This window comes from Protopterus annectens, chromosome 2.part1 (assembly GCF_019279795.1).
Source record: "Protopterus annectens isolate FY-2018-M chromosome 2.part1, PAN1.0, whole genome shotgun sequence".
Classification (NCBI taxonomy): domain Eukaryota; kingdom Metazoa; phylum Chordata; order Ceratodontiformes; family Protopteridae; genus Protopterus; species Protopterus annectens.
The window spans coordinates 774,634,876-774,656,906 of record NC_056729.1 but is presented as its reverse complement, the minus strand read 5'-3'; the positions used below and the strand labels follow the sequence as shown (position 1 = coordinate 774,656,906).

The following is a 22,031-nucleotide window of genomic DNA, read 5'->3' as shown; positions in this document are numbered from 1 at the left end:
AAAGGTGGCTAATTATATCTGCAACAGGTAAGGCTAATTATTTTAAAACAATGCCTGTATGTGAATCATCAGTTTTTGCAAGTATTGATTATCTCTTAAGAAGTAGAATAATAACTTCACTTGTTTTGAACAGAGGATCATGAATGCAAAAAAAAAAAAGATATAATAATAATAATAATCTCTGTATCAATAATACAAATGTATTTCCTTACATAATGCATTCATTTGGTCTGGCCAACCATTCATGATGGCTTCTTTCAACAGCTACATATCTCTGTTTTCACTGTCATATATCTTATGCTCGTTTGATTTATCAGTAGACATTAGCAACTGGGGAATGATGTGAGCATCTTCTGAGCCTCACTCTAGCCAGTCTTCCTTCTGATCCTCACAGTATACTGTGCTAATAGTTTCTGTTACGTGCAACTGTTTACCTGGCTTATATTTGATTTTAAGATAACATTTTTTGGGCTCAAAAGCATCCTTTGTAAATTAAATGGAGTTTTGGGAAGATTATTTTGCTATAGATAAGGTTATGTCATTGTTTTACAAATATATTAAATGGCCAACATTGCTTTTTTATTTGTGTATACTTTGGTTATGCTTTTGCTAAATATCTATTCTTGCATGCAGTTGTTCTCCCTTTTACAAAAGTATTGCACCAGACCTAGTTGCATATCATCCAACTGAAGAATCAAAGTGTGGGAAACATTATAAACTTTCAGAGTTAAAACGTCTGTAACAAACTTCATTAGCAGCTCAAAACGTTTGACTTGTTCTGTATTTGAATACCAAGGGACATCATGATCAGTAGCTTCCTTATTAGTACTGTGACATCTAACATAATATACATTTTCAGAGATACTGTACCATTTTAAGGAACTGCATGAGAGCTGATTTACCCCATGGTATGTACATATTGACTTTTACAATATTATACTCATTTGGCTTCAGACCTTTTGAAGTCAGTATATGACCCATGCATTTGAGACCGGTGACGTACATTTGACATTTATTCTTGTTTAGCTTCATTCACATCTTTATGCCTCACCATGTCTAATATATTAAGGAGTCTTAAATCATGTTCCTATCTAGCAGAATCCCTGGCAAGCAAGTCAGCTATGATGTTAACTACTCCTTCAAGGTCTTTTATGGTCTCAGTTACTACTTTTGGGAAAATTCTTACACTGAAGAAATTCTAAAAAACTAGTCTGACAGTTCTGTATGTACTAAAAGTATACAGCTTAGAACTATGGAGTGTCTATGGCACAAGAGGTTGCACATTCGCCTTTGGTGCAAAAGGCTCTGGATTTTATTTTTACTGCAGGTAGATCAATTGCTTATACTGTACTTCAGCTTAAGGGGGGGCTGCACACCAGAGCATTCCAACTATTGCATGAGGTGTTAAACTGAGGCCACAGCTGCTTGAATTGTTGGTAGCTCAGGTGGCTATAAAAGACCCTACAGTATGTACTGAAAAGAGTAGGGGAAGTAGATACCACCTTGGGTCTTCCTTAAAAACAGGCAACTAGCCTTGTGGGACTAACCCAGTCAACAAAAGGCTAAAAAATCCTTCATCCATCTTAATTTGCCAACAGATTTGACTTAAATCCATTAATATAAATTATTTAGGACTGAGCATGCTGGGGACAACCTCTTGAGCAATTAGGAGTGGATACTGTTTCTTCTAAATCCATCTGCCCGGATCTTGAGGGTCTATGCATATTCTTAGCTTTCCCGTTTCACAGCTGTAACCATACTGTACACATTCAGTCAGTTCAATTTGCTTAGTATTCAAACCAAGACTTTCCATTCTTTTAGTTTTCTGTTCAATCCTTCCTTTAAGCACTATAGGTATTCTCCTTGGTGCATGTTTTACCAGGACGACTCCAGAAGAAATCTTAAAACAATATTTACTTGGCTATCAGCAATGTTCCAATAAAGTAGCATATATATATATTTTTTTTCAAAATGCCATCAACATCAGAAGTAAATGAAGAAGATTGCTTCACTTCTAGTCACTTGTCTGACTTGTTGCTTCTTTTCTAGTTTATCTTACACTTGTTTGACTCTTAATGAAGTACTAATAACTGTATTATTGCTATTATTAGCATATTTCTAAAAATACTGTTCCTAATGTGAGTAGCTTTCTGGAACTGCCTTTAGGTAACATTCACAGAGGAGATACCATTGGTATTGACTCAGTATCAACTAAGAGTTAGATGCTTTCTAAATATTTGTGTAGTCTCTGTTAGCTTCTCACAAAATGATGTGTACAGTCAGTCGTTCATTTGTAACATTTCTTTATCATAATTAATATTGTCATCTGTCATGGAAATGTTCAAAATGTTTTTTGAAATATTTGCAGTGGCTACTATACACTGCAAATCCTGTTAACCACATCAAGTTTCCAACAAGCCACATGAGCCAGTATATATTTGGTTGAGTCCATCAACATCTAAAAGCACCACCTAAAACCTTAGCTTAAATTTCTGTGCTAAATTTCACACATAACTAAAACTGATGGTTTCAGTTTATGATTTAATATGTCTTGAATGTGCATGCAGATTTACACATAGCAGCTGGAAACTTGAGCACTTTAAATGTCGATTCCAATAAAATGCTGCAGCAGGGTCCATCTTAAAGGTAACGTGTTTAACTTAAATGATTACTTTTTCTGATCAAACTGTGCTCTTGCTGCTTGATATACACTACACTTCTCTGGTCAAGTGGTCATACATTTCAACTGCACCCATAAATATATTTTAGCTTTCTTTTCCTCTGTGATTTCATTAACAAGAAAATACTGCAAATAGTTTCTTTGTTTAGCAAATTTTGCAGTATGATTCAGACACATGCATATCACACATATATATGATTATAAGCTTTACATTGTTTTTTTCTAGCCTATGTCCACATCTACTACCTGCAGCTTTATTTCTATTTCTGCAGCTGATGCTGGAGACCATCTTGAGCTGCAATGTATTGTCGTTATTTTCTTCTTTAGTTGACTTCTTCCTGCTCTAATTATTAGTTATTGCCTTTATTTTGCCTACTTCTCCCTCAGTTACCCTTTTAACTGTACATTCATAAACTGACTTGCTACACATACAGCTAATGCTTTCTGTAATGTTATATCAGATTTTCTCAGCAGTCTGCCACTCACTTGTTCATTGTTATGCCAAACACAATTCATCACACTTCCATTCTCTAGTTCTGCTTTTGCACTTAGTCACATAAAATTATATTGTTTCCTGTGCCCTTGATTTCTGGAAGCGATGTCACTACATATGGAAGACTTTTCTTTGTCTGGTAGTGTGATTGCTATCTTCCTGTCATAAATGCTAACTAGTTTTTTTTTTTCTCCTCTTTGAGGCATAGATCATTAAATATCTGAGTAGCTTCTTCTCCTGTCTTATATAGGAATACTGTACATGGACTTTTCTCTGGTTTCTTTATCTGATTTCTCCACAATTCCACTTGCATATTCAAAGCTTTCAGACAAGTTCATGCAATTTTTACAGGTTTTGATGAATGAAGTACAGATAATCTGAGCCGAAATTAAGGTGTTCAGGATGGCAAATTGAAAAATGATTGGTGGTTCCGCATTGTTCTCTTGCTGAATGAATAAAACATAATTACTATGCAAGAATGAGATACAAAATATGAAAAGTTTATTTTTTGGAAATTCAAGAATAACAGTCTATGTAAAAACAAGTTCATAATTTACTTTATTTAAATGTAGAAAATTAGTAACTTGCAGTATCATCTTCTGAAATATGAAAAATAAAATAAAATATGGAATACCTCTTGCTTGTCCACATGAATTCAGTACATGCATATTTCTAGTCATGGCTCAAAGAGGAAATAATACAATTCTATATCATCTGCATGGTTCGGAAGATTATGGAATACTAAAAAATGAGAAAGTTCTTACCTATACAGAAATAATACTCAGTCACTCTCCTGTTCGCAATGTCTGCACATTGTTTAGTGGCTCAATGGAAATCTCAGAAGTTTTCATTTAGGATCATTTGTCCTCCGTCTCTACAATATTTACCATTTATCATTACTAGAATAGGATTGCAGAGATTGTCACTTTACTTAACACAATTTCATCATCGTCTCTTACCCCTGGGAAATATAATTTTTCTCCTAAATCCTATGGATCACCAGTTAATATATGATGGTCAAGGTCTCTGTTCTGATATTGTCCATCACTGCCCACCAATTAATATTCAAATGATTGGTGTTAACAGCATACCACAAATGTGCACTGCTTCCTGAAGTTATAACTGATGATTTCATACCAAAAGTAAGCCTTTCACTGAAAAGCTGAAGAGCAGAGTTAAAATTAGTACCTTCCCAGGATTTCACCCAATTTGTTCTAAGTTTTATAACTTGCATTGCAGTTTTTCCAACAGTAACTGAGAGTGTAACAAAATTATATACATGTGAATACACACACACACACACACACACACACACACACATACACACACACACACACACAGGGTTTTCCAGGAAGGAGCAATGATACATTTCAAGTGGCAATACCTCTTTACTGTTAGTACAATGATGCTGATCAGCTAAACCAATCTAGCATATCAAGTATACAATTACTGTCCACTTTTAAAATGAGTGAACCAGAATATAGTTGTTTGGCGTCTATAGATAAAGCAGTCACTCTTCAAAATGCAGGTGACAACTGTTAATAATTCATTAATATTATGCCAATGTCCTTATGTGCTAATAAACTAGAGCCACAAGCTTTTGTAAATGAAACAGAAATTTAATAGAAAACATGCAGTACAATTGAAAAAACAAATATATAAATGGTTTACTATCATGTTGTCAGATGGCATTCCGTCAAACTGAGATAGTCGAAAGGTAATTTTCCCAGTTTACAGAAGGCCAAATCAAAAATGGTTGACAACACAACAACGAATACTAGTATGCATTCGCTGTTATGATGTTGACATTCTGCGTTGGGATTGAGGTACAGTGGGGATTGGGAAATGCACCCATTTCCTCGCTGTAGTGCAATCTCAGAGTTTGTATATAAAATTAGCAGGGGGTGTGAGAGGAGCAGCCTCCCACATGAGGGTGCAGGGGACTTGCCCCCCCCCCCAGCAAAATGTTAGGTGGAATTGACTGGGAGGGATAGTATGCTGGGTAATGTCGACTTTGTCGAATTTAGATGGGTTGACATTACTGGTTTCGGTGTTCTGCCTCTTCGGTGCTGTGATTTTCAATATTTTAGTTCGACATCGTGACCACTCGATGGAAGTGGTTTCATGATTATGATAGTAAACCATATATATATATATATATATATATATATATATATATATATATATATATATATATATATATATATATATATATATATATATATATATATATATATGCTTACACAGAGAATAATAGCATGAAACATTTTAAATGGATAAATGGCAGCAGAAAGCACTAACTACAGTTATATTATCCTGCTCCTAGCACTAATTGGAGGTTGCTATAGTCTATCACTGATTGTCTATAAACATTCATCAGCCTCAAGTGACACATAGGCAAAATACATACGATTGATCACTGAGTCTGGAAAACCATGCTTTATTCTCTTTTCACTGCTGTCCATGCAAATGTCCTTTACTCGTTCCAGACATAAAGTCATCAAGTTCACAGTCCAAAGAGGAAAATACAGTAGTCCTAGGTCAGTTCTTTCTGGAAATTTGCAAATCTAAAAGTATATTATTTTTCTTTTTAAAACAAACTGCTTACAATACACCAAGATCATTTCCAAATAATGGAATTAAGATTTTGACAGGGAATAATCCATGTATGTCTGAAATTAGTTCAGTTCTAATATATATACAGCTATATCATTAGTCAAAGAACAATTATAAATTTCACATGTTTTTCCATATTTTACAGATTTACTGAACTTCTAGTGGAATTTTTTAAACTGCATAATGTTCTTGATATTTCTCTCTTTGTTTTTAGATCGTAGGTTCATAGGTAAATACTAGGCTTAATGACCACCAGGGCCTTTATAAGCCTGGCCTTGTATCCCAACCCATCTGTGTCTATGTATCATAGGCATTTATTAAGAGCGATATGTTAGTTTCTAAAGGTTATGCGGGGAGTTTGGGCATTGTACTGCCTGCATCTGTCTAGCAGAAATATGGGGACCAGCCATAGGGTGAATTTCTGATTCCCCATCCATTGGTGAAGGTTATGCTTAAATAGGGTTAGGGATGGACTCTGCTTCACATGGATGGGTAGCCTGTTTTAGAGCATGGTGATCACAAGTGAGTTTTCTTTAGACACCTGTAAGGAACATGGCTTAGTCTGAAAGCACATACCTATAGTTACGTCATCCATTTTCCTGCCCTGGAAGGCATGCTACTTTTTTTGTAACAGGACAGAACCCTTTTGCCATTTCTACCATACATCTTTTTGCCATAATAGTTAACTCTTCTGTGTTTACATTGTTCTGTGTCTACTTTGTACTCACTACTTGGGTGCACCCTGAGTCAGCAGTGGATAAGTCTGCAATCTCTTGTAGTCATGATCAGACCCCCCCCCCCCCATTCTGTCTGTAACCCACTGTAGATACTGGGTACCAACATCTCTCTGACATGATGTCATGATGGTGGAACCTCTCCTGTTTGGCATCTGCTTTTGTGAAGTAAAAGGTAATACCAAATGATTGTGGATGAATAAGTCTGAAGATGACTACAAGCTAGGAGCAGTCATTAAATCTCTAAATGACTTAGTCATTCTGAAGGAATGTTTGTCACAAATAAATAACTGGTTCCAAAATCACTGACTGAAACTAAATGCCAAACAATGCATCATTGTATATTTTGGGAAGTCATTTATCCCAGGTAATTATCACATTAACAATATGCCCATAAGAGTTGATCAAGTTGTTTGGTATTTGGAAACTAATGTGGATAGTAACCTAACTTTTAATCAAAATATGTCCATTGTTGTAAGAACGTTATTCTATATTGCACAGCTTATAAACAAAGGGATTGTGTAGATCTAGAGATGTCACTGTCACTCTTTACTCAGCCTTCATTAGACCAACCATTGAATATAATGTCCCATTTAGCATGTATCTGTCCAGACATATGCAACAACTGGAACGCCCACAGAGATAACTCACTAAAAGGATATAAGGCCTAATCTACATGTCCTATGTTGACTGACTCAGGGCCATGTCACTTTACTCCACATCCTACAGACTGCTAAGAGGTGACCTGTGCCTGGCATACAAGACATCCTCCATCCAATTACTGATGGATTTACTGCACAGCAGGAAGCCAAACGACATCAGAAATACTTGGTATAGGAATCTAAACCTCTTCCATAACATCATCAGAATGGTCTGGAAGGACATGTATATCTTGCAGAGGATACCACTGCTCTGGAACAGACTCACCATCCACATTTCTGTCAGTATTCAAACACAAAATGGATCTATGGATGGGAATTGAAAATTTACCCCAGGACTGCCTGCTGTACTAAAAATGGACAGAGGGGGGCTCCTAAATTTGTATCCCATGCATGGGCCCCCTCAAATTATATATGGTATGATCCCAGTTATTCTCTTTAGGGGTAATATATAATTATCGACCATGGTATGGGAAAGGCCAATCTATAACCAAATGGGACAGGTTATTTTGAGCCTAAAATGGCCCTCAAGTGAAGTTAGCTTAGTACTTCCCTATGAATCTATGAACCTATGATCAGACTTTATCATGTTAACATGGTAGAGTTTGTGTTTTACTTCTTTTCTGACATTTCTACCACATAATTAATATGACTTACCTTCTTCAGTCTGTACTTTACCTCCTTTCTGATACCTCTACCACATAATTAATATCACTTACCTTCTTCACAGCAGTGAAGAGTCCCTCTTATGCTGCCTACAGCTCACTCTGCTGGGCAGGAGTAAGTTCACTTGCCTTTTTCCTAGCAGTATATTCTCAGGCTCTCAGTGTCTGATCAAACCAGATTTTTTTTTTTTGCTTTTGTGCTTGTACTCGGTACTTCTGTGCCAAACCAATAAGCTCTATAAGTTTAATCCAGAAATTGAGCCCATACTCCAAAATGGACTCCTTGCAGCAATCACAGTCCCCCTCCCATTTATTCAAAATTATATCTCAGGCCTCCTCACATTCAGGCACTAAACTAGCTAAAATGTCAAATAAGCTTGTGGATTTTTGGGGTAACTCTCTATATGTCAAAAGGAAATGGGGAAAATATTTGTCCCAATCCACCTTAAGCTGGTTCACAAATGCTCTCAGTAAGGTCTTAAGATTAGAATTAAACCTAACCACCAAACCATTCATTTGTGAATGGTAACGGTTGTTTTTTTTAACTTTTTTAACCCCATGGGGATTCTATAAACAGATCAGCAGGGCTGACATAATGTTATCCCCTCTGTCTATGACTATGTCCTAGGGAAAATCCACCCCACTGAAAAATTCTAACAGAATATTTAACACATTTTATTCCTCAGTATAGAACAAATTACTGGTTCATCTGCTTCACTTACCGAGTAGCATAATCTACTGCCATGAGTTATACATGAAAACACATGTAAAATCAATTCATTCACAGGAGCTTAGGGGCTATGATGTAATATTTTAAAGCCTAACACTGCAATGTGGGACACCTAGAGGTAGACTAAAAATTTAAGATGCCAGACCCGATGTGGGCAGACTATGGAATTACATGTAAAAATATAAAAAAAAGTATATAGTTTCCAAAAGTGGTATTAAAATGTAGGAAACATCATACCTCTCAAATGTATCTCATTACGAGGAACGTACCTCATTTGGGGTCTTAAAAAGTTCATGTTCTTCGAAATTCCTCAAAGTTCCATATTGAAAGAGTCTGTCACAAATTCAATGTTAGGAATTTTTTTAAGTGAAATCCATGGTAAATTGAAATTATTCATATTAATTCATTAAAGAATCTTCTTTATAAGTAAATCCAGCATATTTTGACCATCCTGTGACCTTCCTAGTTGAAGTTGTTAGTATGCCATTAGTATGTGTTCCACATTTTGCCCATTTGTTCCACATTATGAAGGCGAGTGTTCCTCATTTTGGCGATGGAAGGTTGAGAGCTATGGGAAACATCAAGACATGATGAAATAAACATGTTTTTTTTTTCAGGCTGCATGTATGGTTCTCCTTAAATGAGTCTACACTTTTTCTTCCTTCCTTTCTGTCAATACTCGTGTACTATAGGGCTCCATTCTCAGCTTTCTCCTCTTTAATATATTCACTAACAATTTAATAAATCTTCTCAGCAAGCTTCACTCATACAATACGCTGATGATTCCACCATAATATGTATTTTCTACAACCTAATACATCTTTAGAGAATTACTCAAGAAGCCTTTAACTCTGTTGAAAGTTGGCTACAGGATAATCACATGCTACTAACCTCCCCCCACAAAAAATAATAAATTACTTCTCTTTTTTCCAAAATCCCATTTCCATGAAAAAAAAACTTTAACATTTCATCCTTAAATAATACTATGATTGACGTTACCCCACATACAAAACTACTTAGCATGACAATTGCCGACAATCTTACATTCAACTTACATATCCATAACAGCATCAAGAACAAACATCAGAAACTAGGCACCCTACAAAGAGTAAAGAAATTCCTTACAGACTCAGCCAAGGAAACTCTAACTGCCACTTACCTTTTACTCTCTCTCCTATGTGCGGCCCCTATTATGACCAACATACAAGCCTCACTTAGTTCTAAACTTGAACAGTGTTATAATAATGTTGCCAGATTCACTTGCAACAAACCTTACCGGACCTACCACTGTTAAGCACTAAAACACTTAACTAGCTTGAGCTTCCTCACCACCTATCTTATACTCAGCTCACATTAATCTATAAAATCATCCATACCCCATCTGCCGCTTCGCAATTTGACACCTACTCTAATAATATCTTCCAAATTGTTCCCTTCAGTCAAATAATAAACAACTGCTTACCATCTACAAACCACAAAGGGCTGCTAGGGTCAGTCTCTATTCCAACAGTGTAGTTCATAGGTTCATAGATAGGTACTAGGCTATCTGCCCTAGGGCATTTATAAGCCTAGGCAGAGTGTGTCAGCTTTTGCTGCCCCATTGATTAATTAACTGAGCCTCTGTCAAGAAGGGTCAATGAAGTGATCCCAGGGGTGTATTTTTTGTTACCCATCCACTCGTCAAGGTTTCTCTTAAAGAGTATTAGTGAGGTGCTCTGCCTAATGTAGTTAGGAATTTTGTTCCAAAGCATGAGGAGTCTCTGTGACAGGAATCTATCCCTCTATTTATTGTTGTGGCAAGGTTTAGCTCACTAGAGCGAGTGGCTTGCAGTGACTTGAATTTCTTTAGGTGGAGTATGTCCATCAATTCTGAGTTGGACATGGCTTTGTAAGTCAGGCAGAAATCACCTCTGAGTAAGAGATATGCCACTGAGTACAGCTGGAGTTTTTCCAGTCAGTCTGCATAGGACATATGTTTGAGGCCAGTAATCCTCTTGGTGAGGTACCTTTGTGGTCTTTCCAGCTGTTGGAAGTGTCTTGTGAGGTACATCCCAAATGGGGCATTGTATTCTATGATGGGTTTGATGAGTGACGAGTAGAGGGGCACTATAACCTCTTTTTTTCTAGATGCAAACCCTTTAGTAATTAAATGGGTTAGTAAATTAGCAGTTAGAACTTGGAATAAAATTTCTATATCAATCAGGTCTATCACATACCTTTATCTTTTCAAACCATTACTAGAAGACTTCCTCACTGCCTCCTGCTCCTAATTTGGGAGATAGCTTTTTAACATCCTTTATCACCTTTCTTATACCTCCCTTTAAACCACAAAAATCACTTAACCTGCTTATTCCCTTCTAATACCTCATTTTATTGTACTTCTTAAACTACTATACCTACTTCTAATTACCACAATCAAATTACTAATCCATCACTACTTCTCTATTAACATTCAAACTTGCTTATATCCTCTAATACCGCACAGCACTGCATTTCTTAAATTACTCCTACCTATCTTATACACCACTCTTCTCTCTGTAAAGTCTTAGTACAAGGCTTGTAAATTTAATGTGTGTGAATATCAGTGCAAATTTTATTATACAGACTGTTACTCTATGTATTCACTGAAACTGCATCATAAAATTTGATATTGTGAATATCATTTGCATTAAATATTACACCTTGGAGCTTTACTCCATGGCACTCTGCTGACAAAGGGCGCCTGTGCCCAGTCAGACTTTCCCAGTAAACTAATAAATCAATAAATTGGTTTAGATGTTGATTTTCATTGCCTCATAATTGCTTTTTGGCAACTAATAACAATGAATTTAATGTCTTGTTATGTGTGGACAATTCAAATCCTATATCCCAGCTCAAAAGAATAATTTTCTTAGTTACAATTATTTCTTTATCCAGTTATTCCAATGACATACTCTGTAGGGAATTTTTTAAATCACCAACTCGTTACATTTACAAAAACATATTCCTGATTACCTCTTTCTTTCCTGTCACACCTCAAGCAATTGCTATCTAGCCAAGGAAAAATTGTCTGATATCTTGGGGTATAAAAATACCTTTGCAAGCACTTCTATACAAAAAACCTAAACCTGCTGGACTTTGTTTCATACTTGAGTGCCATACGGATGTGCTTGCACCACTCCTTTACAAATTGCCTTTTCAATCTCTCTTCTCAATCTATTCTAACCTCTTCTCATTGATTCTTATAGTTCGCATGTAATATTCTATATGCCCTACTAATTATCCATATTTTAACAGCAACATAACCAGAGCTGCCTTTTCAGTTAGCACTCCCTATCCATTTCTCTTTGTACATTGTCTGTTATCAGTCCCTGGTAGAGAAGGTAATCTGTAACCTGGTGTCAAAATGTCTGTTTAGATTTATCCCACTGTAGAACATTTCTCTCTGCAGTTATTTGCTCCAAATACCTTGGTTCCTTTGGTAATTAACTGGTAAAGCTTAAGGGATTAAAAACATATTCACAGCTTGTATCTTTCTGTCCATAATCAAGAGTTTCCAGCTTCTCAAGCTTTTGTGTTATCTTTTGTTTAGTTTCTTCCCACATATCTTAATCTGCCATAATAGAATCCCTTTTTAATCCATACACTGAGATACTTCATCTTACCATGTTCCCATAAATATGGGTATTACTAAGCCAATATGTGTGTGTGGGTGTGACGCCCGCACACTGGCCCAGTAATCAAGGACCCTCAATCCTCACCACTAGCACTAGTGAGGAACATGCACATTGGGAAAGATAAGGAGTTCACACACAGTAAAGTACAATTTCCCTTACGAGCACCCAGAGATCACAGTCAGTCTGGGGCTGGTTTCTTCTTTTCTCTCCAGATCCCCAATAAGACTCCCTACTGGCACAGCTATAGGGTCCAGATCCCAGCCTAGCAGTCAAACTAAAACCTCCAGCACCCTCTCTGCCCAACCAGTGCTTCGTGTCCCTGCTCAAGTAGCTGACACACACACACACACACACACACACACACACACACACACACACACACACACACACACACACACACACACACACACACACACACTTTAAGATATGAGTTATATACAAACACACAGATACTCCTGGGGAAGGCTGGCACAGGTTCTTCAGCTATGCCCCTTCCTGCCAGGCTATAATCCACTGCCACCAACCACTAATATCAGCTACTAATAAGGCCCTTACCAAAGGGTGTCCAATTTTACTGTGCAATATTACTATTATCCTATAAGTAAGAGTGGCTTGAACAGTAATGTACTCTAGAGCTTAAATTATCTCTACACAAAACAGCCACAGTTGAAAGGTTTAAGAATATTTAATAAATAATAAAAACACAAGACAAATCTGCTCAATTCACACAGTGCTAGTCAAGAGTTCAGAGATCACAGGAAAATGCTTAAAATAATACTGTAGAATAGCCTGACATAAATATAGAAAACAGCTAGTCTTATCTTACTATTTTCTATCTATTTCTAAGAGAAACAATGTTCTAAACAACTTACATACATACAGAGCAAATGCAGAGTGCTGTTGATGTCACTTCTGAAGACAAATGCAAAATGCTATCTCTTTCTCTCTGAGATTTCTTAAATTGATAATATATCACTTCTGACTCATTTCAGATTACATAATTCTTGACCTTATCTGGTTCCCAGGCTAACAGAAACTCAGAGTTTAACCTATCTTTGTAATATTGCACCTGCAGGAAGCCAGAGCAATAAAAGACATTATACATGCAAAACCTTGCAATTTATTCTGGTCTCAAAACAACAGAAGGAATTCCTTCATTCAGACATCCTGACTCCGAGCTTTGAGATCAAACAGTCATAAAATGCTTTACTTTATCAGCTTTCTTCCAGCAGGGTACACTGTGGTTACATTTTTGAAGTTCAGAACATTTAACACAGTTTTTCTTACATTTAGTTTTCTTACATTTGTAAAACAGCCTGTGGATTATATTAATATTTAAGATGACATAGAATTATCTATAAAATTCTATCTAGCTGGGCTGGCAGCCTTTCAGTTTTTCACAGTGGGTACATAGTTTATCATTAAAGTCTTTGTTTTGTCTTCATTTATTTTTATATCCAAAAGACTTGAATCTGTCTCAAAATATTCCACAACATTGAAATGCCATTTTCTGGATTTATCAAGTAATAAATAAGGGCATCTGTAAGTAAAACTAACTTTTCTTTATTACCACGACAGTTGTATCCTTGAATTTGTAAATTCATTGTTTTCTTTGCTAATGGTCCTAAATATAAAGCAAATAACAAATGGGAAAGAAAACATCCCTGCCTGGATCCTCTGGTGAAGCACAGCTTGATAGTGAAAAATAATCCCTTCCACTTTAATTCTCATATCTGATCCTTTGCATAGTCTCTTTATAAACCTTATTATTCTGCCAGGAAACATGAATGTTACCATTGCCCTACTTATAAAATCCCAGCTGGCTCTAATGAATGTTTTTTGTATATCAGGGCCCACCAACAACCAGCGCTGCCTTTTCAGTTAGCAAAATAACCCAGTTTAAACACAACCTAGACAAGTGGATGGGGAATAGGAAATTTATACCAGGCCTGGCACCCATGTCCCTTATGGACAGAGGTAGATAATAAACGCCTGGCTCTCAGTGTCCTGTTTGGATAGAGAACATCATTATTCTTTTGGGAAAACTTAGCTAGGTTAGAAAGGCCCCAGGTCATTAGCCTTGTAACAGTCTATAAATCTATGAATCTGCGAAACAATAGCAATATTGTCAAATTTTCCTCTCTTCTCAACAAAACCACCTTGACCCATTTCTATCACTTTTGGCAACATCTTTGCTATTCTCCTAGCTAGTATAAACAAATAATTTATAATCATTGTTTAAAATTAAGAATGGACTGTGTGAAACTGGGACGCTGGGTCTGGAGAGTCTTTACCTCATTTGGGTAATACAGCCACCAGTATACTGGTACTGTCCCTGCCTTTTTTAAAATATTGTTATACAAAACCTTTCCAATCTTTATCACTTTTTCCCTGAATTCCAAACTTTGTGCCTATGCATTTGAGCATTTTACAGGCTGTCCCTGTCCATAAGGGACATGGGTGCCGCTCCAGGAGTGAATTTATGATTGCCCATCCATTAATCTAAACTGTGTTTGAAGAGAATCAGGGAAGAGCTTTGCTTTACATGAATAGGACATTTGTTCCAGAGAAGGGGCAATCTCTGAGACACATATATGTCTCTCCAGCATATTTTGTTCATATCATAGACCGGGTTTAGATCCTTAGGTCAGGTGGCCATCATGCAGTTTGTGTTGTGAATGTGTAACAGTTCCATTAGGGCTGGATTGAGAGTGCCTTGTAGGTTAGGCATAGATCACCCCTTAATAGTCAGTAGGAGGTAGAGTAAAGGGATAGGGCTTTTAGTTGATCCACATTGCACATGTTGTTTACATCCTGTATTTTTTTGCAAGGAACCTCTGATGCTGCTCCAGTTGTTGCAAGTGCCTGGTCCAGTACATGCTGAAAGGTGCATTGTACTCGATTACTGGTCTGATGAGGGCTGAGTACAGTGGGACTATAACTTCAGTGGATCTGTATTCCATGCCTTTACATATAACCTGTGCCACACAGAAGACTTCCTCACCACTGTGGACACATGGCAGTCAAAATTCAGGCTACTATCTACCTGTGTACTTAGATCTCTCACCTCTAAGTCCACTCTTAGGGGTGTGCTATTGATGTTGTAAATTGCAAGGGTATTTGATTTTCCAAAGGGTATGAGTATGCATTTTTTTGCATTTGGTTTTAGACCATGGCTCTGGCACCAATCATTTGTCTGAGTCAGACCCTGCTGAAGGATTCAGTGATTGCCCCCAACTCACAGTCGATAACAAACATAGTTAGACAAAGGCCTTCTTCATTAGCCTTGACTTCAGAGAAATATATTCTGAACAGGAGAGGTCCCAGTACTGAGCCCTGTGGTACACTACCAGTAACTGGACTCTTCCTGGATCTGGATTGTCCAAATGTGTCCTTTCTATGAGACATTTGGCTATCCATTTGGTTAAATAAGGATTTATATCCAGTTTTGTAAATGTATCTACAATACTACAATAATGAGTGGCGAATTGTGTCAAATGCCTTAGCCAGGTCAAAGTAGGCAGTATGCACTGTTTTATCTTCATCCATGGCCCTAGTAACTTTCTCAAAGAAGTCCACCAGACTGAGCAGGCATGACCTGTCCTTAACAAAGCTGAAATGTGTTGGGGCCAGTGTTTCAAGGTTTCCTTTGTTATTTATCAGGTCTGTGATTACTCTTTCTGTGGCCTTGCATATAAGACTAGTAAAGCTTATGGGTCTATCATTTACTGGGTCTGCTGATGTTCCCCCTTTATGCAGAGGGATGACTGTTGCTGTCCTCCAAGCCACAGGGACAAAGCTAGTCTGAGGCTGTGGTTAAATAGAGATCCTAGTGGGCCTAATAGGTCCTGTTTCAAACTGTTTAAGAGGCATCCTGAGATACTGTCAGGACCCATCAAAGCCATGTTTTTAGCTGTAGAGAGTGCAGTGGTGACCTGTTCTTTTGTGATGACTGGTAGAGGAATGGTGGAGGGTATTTCTTGGGGTTTAACTGGAGGTGATGGGGAAGTGAAATTTGAGCTGAGTGTATCGGTCAGCAGATTTGCTATATTTTCTGGATGGATATAAATTATGCCATCTACAACTAAATCTGCACATTGTTGGATGTTGCCCTTAAGAATGCAGACATAACCAAAAATGCCTTATGGTTATCCTTAGCTTGAGAGGCTATTTGTGCCTCAAAATTCACTTTTAAAGACTTTATTAGTCCCAATTTGCTTGTTTAAACTAATGAGGGAATTGTTGCTCTATTGTGCACATTCTGCCTTACTTCTAGATAGGATTTTCTTTATTTTGTTATACAGCCTGTTTATACATGGATTCCAACAGGGTGGCTTGTTTCTGCAGTTTGTCCTAGGCTTATTTTGGTCTGGTATTGCTGTTTCTATGCAGTTGTTTATATGGTGATACAGGGCTTTTGTGTACACCTCCACATAGGCTTCTGTGTTTTCTGGGTTTGGGGGAGCTTGCAAATTAGCTATGCCATAACTTAATAGTAGGTAGTCACCTTAGAAAAGTTCATAAAGGTTTTGTGGTTAGGTGGGGGTTCCAGTTTTATATTTATTTCAAAGGAGAACCTATTGTGATGTGAATTAACCAGTGAGGACATTACACCAGGGGGTGCAATGCTCTCCCATATTTCTGAGTACCAGGTTTAGGATATTTGTACCCCTAGTGGGGGGTGCAGAATAGCTGATCCAGGGTATTTGCATTGACAAAGTCTAGAATTCTTTGAACCTGCACGTTAGTGGTCGTGTATGCCTCCTAGTTAATGCAGGGGTAGTAGAAATCACCCATGAGTATGGTATTGGGCTGAATGGTAAATGATTCTAGTAAATTCATGTATGAGATATGGTTTTCCTGGTTCATGTGGGTGACCTGTAGCTAGCAAGGATATGATATGGGATTTTTCCTAAGGTTAGTTGGACATGGAGTAGTTCAAGCATGTCATATTGTCTGACCAGCCTTGAGGTGTACTTATCCTTTATGTAGATGGATACACCACCACGTTTTGTCCTTTCATGTGCAATGGGTGGTTGGAACATGTGAAAGGTAGTATAGCATTATAGATTCATAGATTCAAGGGCTTTTTTTAAGCCTGGACATGCATCCTAAAATCTCTGACAAGTTCTAGTACCATCTATAAAGTGTAAGCAGGGGCTTGGGAGGTGAAACATTTACGAGTAGGGTGGTGGGAGATGAACCATTTACAGGCTGCCTGTGCCAATTAGAGACATAACTGCCAAACCAGAGATGAAATTCCAGTTTCCCATACAACTGTCCAAGTTATAATTGAATTGGGTTAGAGAGGAACTCTGCTTCACATGGATGGGAAGCCTGTTCCAGAGAAGGGGTATTCTCTGGGATAAATACCTGTCTCTGGAGCATGTCCTATTTATATAACAGGCAAGGTTTAAGTCTTTAGAATTGGTAATTCTGGTGCTGTTTGTTTTGCAGATATGTGGGAGGTCCATCAGAGTGAGGTCTGACAATGCCTTGTATGCCATGCATGGATCTCCCCTCAACAGCCTGTAGGAGACAGAATACAGGGATAGGGGCCTTTTGGCAGACAGAATAGGACATGTTACTTATGCACTGTATTATTTTAGTGAGGAATCTCTGTAGACATTCTAATTGTTGGATATGCCTTGTTAGGTACATACCAAAGGGGGCACTGCACTCAATGACAGGACTGATGAATGCTAAATACAGTGGAAATATGACTTTGCTGGACCTAGATGCCATACCTTTCTTTGTAAGTTGCACAACATAGAATGATTTCCTCACTACCATAGACATGCGATCATCAAAGGCTAGACTACTGCCTATGTCTGTCCCCAAGTCCCTGACTACTGGGTCAACTCTTAGTGGTATGTTGTCAATATGATAGTTAGCAGGGGTTGATGACTTCCTGAAGGACACTATTATGCATTTCTTGGCATTAGGCTTTAGTCCATGGCAGTTGTTTGTCTGTGTTAGCCCTTTAAACATTTGTGTCAGTGGGTGATTCAATGACAACTCCTAACTTGCAATCATCAGCATATTTAGTTAGCAAGTGTCCATTGACCTTGACTTCAGAGAAGTAAATGCCAAAAAGGAGCAGTCCCAGGACCAATCTCTGAGGAACTCCGCTTGTGACTGGCCTCTTTGTAGAGGTGGACCACACCAATTCTAGCTTCATGGGCCCTGTCTATGAGCCAACTGGCTATCCACCAGGTGACATAAGGGTTAGTACCTAACCTCTTAAGTTTGTCAACAATGCCCGAGTGGGGTATTGCATCAAATGCTTTGGCCGGGTCAAGGTAGGCATTGTAAACCATTTTGCCCTCATCTATTGCTTTGGTGAGCTTCTCAAAGAAGTCAATGAGTTTGAGTAGGCATGACCTGTCCTTGATAAAACCAAATTGGGTTAGGTCCAGCGTCTGGAGGTTTCCTTGAACTGCTGAGATGCTTTCTGTGGCCTTGAACCATGTCTTAGCAGCTGCACAGATGTCAACATTCTCCAGGGTGAGGAGTGCTTCCAGGAAGTGTATATTCTTGTTGAGTTCTTACATTGGGCAGTAATACCTTTAGCTTATTCTGAGCAGGTTTTGCAATGCTGGAAGATTTATCTGTTTAGCAGTACCTAAAACAGGATGTATAGGGGTGGATAATGTTTTGACCAAAGTCCAAAAGCCTTGTGGTGACTGGTGAAGGCATTCCCTGGCAAAGCAGCATGGCCTGTCAATCATATACAAATATTGGACCCCTTTGGATTGATACCAGTAACTAAGCCAATTACTGAAGTCAATAATTTTCTGTTGCTATTATGGCATCCTCCTTGGAAACTGTAGAATGCTTCTCAGTGCTAGGCTTATACCCTCCTGTGACACATATTCTGATAGCTCAGTCATGTATCTCTTCATGTAGTCAGGTCATTTACAGCCACATGGACCGTGACTGTGTCATACGGGTATTTAGGATTTAGTGGCCTGAGTGCTTGCTTGCATGATCTGGTGAATCCTGGCCCCTGACAGGCAACTAACTGTAACCTTTCCCCTTATCCAGCCCGGTGAGAGGGACATCAGTGTGTCTCACAATGGAGTCTCCTTTGACCCAACTATTGGATTGTGTGGTGTTACTCATTGCAGATTTGGTAGATAAGACACTATGAAATGTAGTTTTATGTGTTGTGGTGGGAGATGTAGTGTTTGTGTGCCTGAGGAGTGTTTGAAGACTCTGTCTCTGAGGCCTTTGAGGTTTGGGTAAGTTACATGTGTGCACTTCTGCATATGTGGGTCTATGTGTCTGGTCCTTAGTAAGTTCAGTGAATGTTGTAATCTGTTTGGCATTTTTTGTCTGCATGTGAGAGTCTTGCCTCCAGTGACACTGTGTAACTACATTGCCCACATACCACATTTGTTTGTTTTAGAATTAAGTGGTTGTCAGGGAACATGAGGCAAGTTCTACATTGTCTCAGGATGCCCGTGTCCACAAAGCTAGATGCAGAGATAGCAGGAAAGTGTCCTATTTGTGATTGCAGGTCCTTAATATGTACTTTACAGGGGAATAAAATGGGGGTCTGTTTGCAGTGGAATGAGGGATGGGTGCTTATGTAGTGTAATCTCCAGCTATCCTATGCAGTGATACTGCCCAGTGTGCAAACTAGTTACTCAGAGCTATTGGTCTGAGTGCTGTAATGATATAATCTAGAGCTAACTAAATGCAGCAATGCTACTCAGAGTGTGAACTAGTTGTTCCTAGAGAAGTGCAGGACTGTGGAAATTATCAGCGGGAGTTTTTATACAGAAAAGTACAACTTATAGTGATCGTGTCCATACAAGGCCCCATTTAGTGCCTTACAAAAAGCAAATGCAAAGCCTGTATACAAGCAGAAAAAAGCAAGTTTTAAAGTATGTTTGACCACAGGCCAATAAGGTAAGTGCACAATAAGATTTCCCACAGCAAATTCCAGCTAAAATAGGTGAAATCAGCCCTTTCCCGCCATAAGAGTGCAGATCCTCTTAATGTAAAATGATTGGTTTGGAGTCCATATGTTAGGAAACCACAAAAACAGATCCCTAAAAGCACTGAAAATAGTAGATAACAATATATATTTAGAGTACTACAATTGCAGAACAGCATCCCTTACAGCAGTGGAAAAATGCAAATTAAAAATCTAAGCAAGTGCAGGAAAAAAATAAATAAATAGCCCAGAAATCTTTGAGAATGCAATGAAAACAAGCAATATAAGTGGAAAATAATAATTATGTTTGACTTTCTTGCCAAGGATGGCTTCAGATTCAAGCAAAATCTTTCAAACTCTCTGGTGTCATCATCAAAAGATAAGCAGCTCTGAATAACTGAGCCAAGACTCGAGCAAATGCAAGGCTTATATAGAAGCTGAAAAAAAGCAGGTTTTAAAGTGGGTAAATCAGGCCAATCAGATAAGTACACAATAAGCTTTACACCAACAAGTCACAGCTCACATAGGTGAAATCAGCCCTCTCCTGGCACAACTGCTGACTTTGACCTTCTTAATATAAAATGACTGGTTTGGAGCCCAAGTGTTAATGAACCACAAAAATAGATGCCTGAAAGTAATGAAAACAGCAGATACAATGTATTTATAGAGTACTGCAATTGCAGGAGAGCAGCCCTTATAGAAGTGAAAAAATGCAGCTTGAAACTCTAAGCAAGTGCAGGAAAAACAATAAAAAGCTCAGCTAGGAGACAAAAGCAGTTCACTTACAGAAAATTCCAGCAACTTTTAAGAAGCCAGACAAATCAGATACAGCAACTTGTTGTTTACAGTGTCAGCATGTAGCCAAAATGGCCAAATAATGTTTTGGTCCAGTGAAATATAGAGAGTTAATTAAGCAAAGACCAGGATAGCAACCCAATCAGTAAAACGGATCTGTACAAATCATCTTCTAGTTTTGACATAGTTAAATCTTCCATAAATATTTTCATTTCTGCACTTTCTTGGTTTTTCCATTCTTCTGCTTTATACAAATTTTCAAAGAATTTATGAAACATCTCTAATATGTCTATTGAGCTCTGTGATTATTTTTTTTTTGTCATAGGCTCCTTACGTTTGGCAATGACCCTTTCTGATTTCTGTTGTGTAAGTTATCGTGCTAAGAGATTTTGTGCTCTGAAGTTGTAAACAGTTCATTTCTCGGACACATGCTTGTAAATGTTTCATCTCCCAAGCCCCTGCTTACTTTATCAAAGTTACCAGAACTTGTCAAAGATTTGAGATGCATGGCTAAGTTTACAAAAATGCCCTTGTGGTTATTAGCCTAGTAAACACCTATGAACCTATACTCAAAATAAAAACCTTTCCAATTTCATGCATATAATTCAAATGCTCTCTTATTTTCCTTTTAATACCCAGCAGGTGATCCTATTCCTGTTTTGAAAGATTCCCCTTCTCCTGCAATATTTGTACTTTTGGTAATCCCTCTAAATACTTCCTGTACTTCTTTCCTATATATCTTTTTCTGTTATTTCTACAATATTTTTAAATTCCATTTTCATTTTATCCTACTCGCAAGCTATTCCTTCTGATGAAATTTCTAAGTTCCCTAATAACTCTTGAATCATTTCCACCACCCATTCCTTAAATCGTTCACTTTTAACAAATATTAAAGAAAGCTCCGGTGTCCCAGTTTTACACTACATCTTTATTTTCATCTTTATCAGTGCACGACCTGGAAATCTAGTATCTTTTGACAATGCGGCTGAGATTTAGACTTGCTGCTGCCCTTTTCCAGAGGATATTTGGTATCGTTTGACAGCTGTTGATGAGATTCA

At 37.9% G+C, this 22,031-nt stretch overlaps 1 protein-coding gene across 1 annotated transcript in view; it reads right to left on the bottom strand.

Moving 5' to 3' along the window:
- EXOC1L (exocyst complex component 1 like) overlaps positions 1 to 22,031 on the bottom strand; it is a 373,629-nt gene that overhangs the window by 309 nt on the left and 351,289 nt on the right. The gene's annotated exons all lie outside the window — the stretch shown is intronic.